Consider the following 3,382-nt stretch of genomic DNA (forward strand, 5'->3'; position numbering starts at 1 on the left):
ACCGATTCGTCAGTAGGACTTTTCGAATAATACGCATGCGCAATGACTAGGTCATGTCCTGGGTTAGCGAGATTTTCATAGACGGAAACTTGTTTGAATTGTATCCATTTTCACTGAGGTAATGTATCGTTCATACTAATACACGGTTCTAAAAAGTAAGTTTGAATGAAATGTTATAGTTTAACGGGAGTTTAAGTTTATGTCGACGATGTTGCAACCTTTGACGTAACCTGAGGTGAGGCGATGGGTTGGCTAACTGTTTTATTAGATTCTGTTTTAGTTTGTTGTTTTGGCTGTAGTCATTGTATGTGCTTTGAAATAACTGATGTTTCAAGGTGTATTCATTTTTATTTTAACAGATGGTTTATACAGCAGAGCTCATGACCCAATATTACCACCTACAGGTCAGTGCCATTAGATCATATTTTGCTAATCATGCATAACGGAACTGTGTAGTTTATGCAGAAGATAAGGATGTACAAGTTTTTTTCCACATGGTGAGTTATCTTTAGGCCCAAGACTATCACCAAAGCTGAATAAATGCTGCGTGTTTTGTGAAGTTTTGTCGCCATCCAGTGACCAAAGCCAGTAACTGCAACTAGAGGTTTTAAAATTGAAAATTCAAATAGTTTGAAGCAGCTTATGCTTGTTAAATGGGCCTACATTTCTTCCCTAATTGAAATTTCACCCTTGACATCAACCAAAATAGTTTGTCACCACGTTGATTAGTTGTACACTCATTTTCATTTCTAGTCTGCGCTGTAGATATGAGAAATGTTTTGTTGTGTGAAGTTTTAAATTCTGCTGTAAGAGTGATTTGATATGAAACAAAAATAATTGTACTAGGCGAACGTGATAACCACTACACTACGGGAACTGAGCTGCGTGATGGCAGTAATTGTGATATAATTTGAGTTTGTTGGCACTGCGGTTCTACGCTCTTTTACGTTCGCTTACCACATGACGGCATATGTGGCAGACTCGTAAATTGTGAATGAAAGATTGTGTTTGACATGTCCTTGCAGAAACCACTATGTTTATGTTATTATTATGCAATACGTGTGACGTGTGGTCTAATGGTAGGCCTAAGTTATATAGTTTTTTTAAGCAAATCAAAAGTGAAAATTTAAAGCTGTTTAGATGTCATTGTGTTTTGCAAGCTATCTGAGCATGACTGGAATGCTAGTGTGCTATTTCACACATTTCTGAGTGATCTGAAAAAGCCTTTACCACATCTGTGTACACACGACAAGCAACCACCATTATTTGAGTATGTGGCAATACCCCAACTGTGTAATATGTCAAGATTCTGTATAGTTTTGTTATTGAAAATGGAAATGTCATTCTAGAAAACAGGAAAATAACTGAAAGTCAGGGTCTGGTTGCATAAACTGTTTTTTTCTTCAGTACTGGTCATAACTTTTTTAATTCACATAACTTTAACTGTTAATGTAAACATACAGTACAGTTTCAAAAAGAAAGATTGGTCTAATCTGAATCCTAAAAAATTGGCTAGTTGGTGAAACTGGTTTTTAAGACAGTCTACATAGTTGCTATGTTTTTGCAACTGGCCCCAGGACTTTATTGCAGTTCAGTATGATTCACTAAAGACATTAAAGTAGAACACAGTAAATAATAGGACGACCAAGTACAGAAAAACATGAAGTACAATGTCAGATGTGTAACAACTGCAGAAAATGAACATGTGAAGTGCATTTGGGCATGTTCATTATTCATAATGTATGTTGTCAGTAGTATTCTTGATTTTGATGCTTGAAAATTTGAAGTACAGTTGTGTGTCCCTTAGGATTGTAATATCAATTGATCTGAATGATTTCATCCAAAATATTTTTAGATGTAAAACAGATTGTAAAACAGACATTCTCAAAAGTTCTCAGGCTAACATTCTGGTAAGGTTCTCTCAAAGATATGAGCAAATGTTCTTCCAGTAACGTTAATAAAATGAAAAACATAAGCACAAAAACATTATACATTAATACATTTTTCCTGTAATGTTTTATTTGGAAGTTCATCTAACATTTAAACAATGTTAAAAGAACATTTAAAACGTATGTTTCGATAATGCTTGCAGAATAAAATGGACCATTAACATTAACTTTCACATTTGTATAACCAAGAAAAACTTTTTTATTTGTATAACCAATAAAAACTGGACGTTTTGAACAGAACATTTTCACTTACTGAAAACATTAGTAAAACGTTAGGACATAGTTTTGTTAGCTGGGCACTAATATCGTTCAGATAGCCTATATCACCACTAACTTGAGGATGTTAAAGTGGAACTGGAGTCAGTGTGTAACTACTCTGAGAAAGTGTTGATCGATTTTGACATGTGAATGAAGTTCCTACATTTGTCTTAACTTTATTTGCTCCTGTAGAAAGAACGACACAACCGGGAATTGCCGCGCATCACAACTGTCCATTTTTACTGGAATCGGGGATAAATAATTCTGTTCGACTGTCCCGATTGATTACTCGTCAAGACTCTTCACGCTGGAGCACGTGGGAATGGATGAGCATGGTGTTTATGTGCTTTAGGATAAACGACTGCCTATAAAGCTGGCGAGGCCGCTCTCAGGGCCATAAATACGTCCACAGATTGTCTTGAGAGCGCATCGTAATCTTTCTTGATAGTCAGTTGCCGGGAAGAGTAGCTGCAAGCAGACGATTCTCCTCCCAATAGATGTCAATCAAACGACGGTCGGTCGGGCTTGCTGGGATGCCAAAGTTGACATTGCTCCAGTTATTTCTCCTTCAACACTGATAAAGAAGCACCATTCTAATAACCTAATATGAAAAGTTAAAAAAGTCATGAAAGAATGAAAAAGAAAAAACGTTTCATATAAGGAGTTTTATACCATGTCTACTTTTGTCACTAGATGGCGGTAAAACTCCAATAATAATTCGTGTATCACCATGCATATCCAAGAGTTTGTGTGGTTTAAACTCGCTCATTGCATAACGGGACAATGCACCTCATTCATTCTGTGGTAAATGTTTAGTCCCATGCACTCCTTAATTGTTTTTGGAAAAAATGTAATGTACTTCTCTGCAAACGCTTGATGCATTTGAACCAATTGCATTTATTAAAATACTTTTAATAAAATATTAGATAGTGGCACGCGTCGAATTAAAACGTTTTAGAAAAGTTACTAGTCATGTGTTATGATTTTCTTTAAGCTAAAGCATTATGATTCTGATGTCGTTGCTTTTGTTCATTATTAAAACATTCTGTATTAATTTATTTATCTGTTTATAGAATCATTGTTATTTTTCCCCACTATGCACATTAAGACATTAATTCGGTAGCCTAAATTGGATATTTGAATATATGAATTTGAAATGTTGCATCAGACTGATA

General features: G+C 35.3%; 1 long non-coding RNA gene across 1 annotated transcript; it reads left to right on the forward strand.

Annotated features, from left to right (window-relative positions):
- LOC107704712 (uncharacterized) lies at positions 1 to 3,140 on the forward strand. Its single transcript, XR_001635997.1, has 3 exons — positions 1 to 118; positions 360 to 404; positions 2,400 to 3,140. It is a non-coding gene; the product is annotated as an uncharacterized LOC107704712 (long non-coding RNA).
- Positions 3,141 to 3,382: the final 242 nt, after the last annotated feature.

Source organism: Sinocyclocheilus anshuiensis, unplaced genomic scaffold (assembly GCF_001515605.1).
Source record: "Sinocyclocheilus anshuiensis isolate Anshui unplaced genomic scaffold, SAMN03320099.WGS_v1.1 scaffold758, whole genome shotgun sequence".
NCBI classification, from domain to species: domain Eukaryota; kingdom Metazoa; phylum Chordata; class Actinopteri; order Cypriniformes; family Cyprinidae; genus Sinocyclocheilus; species Sinocyclocheilus anshuiensis.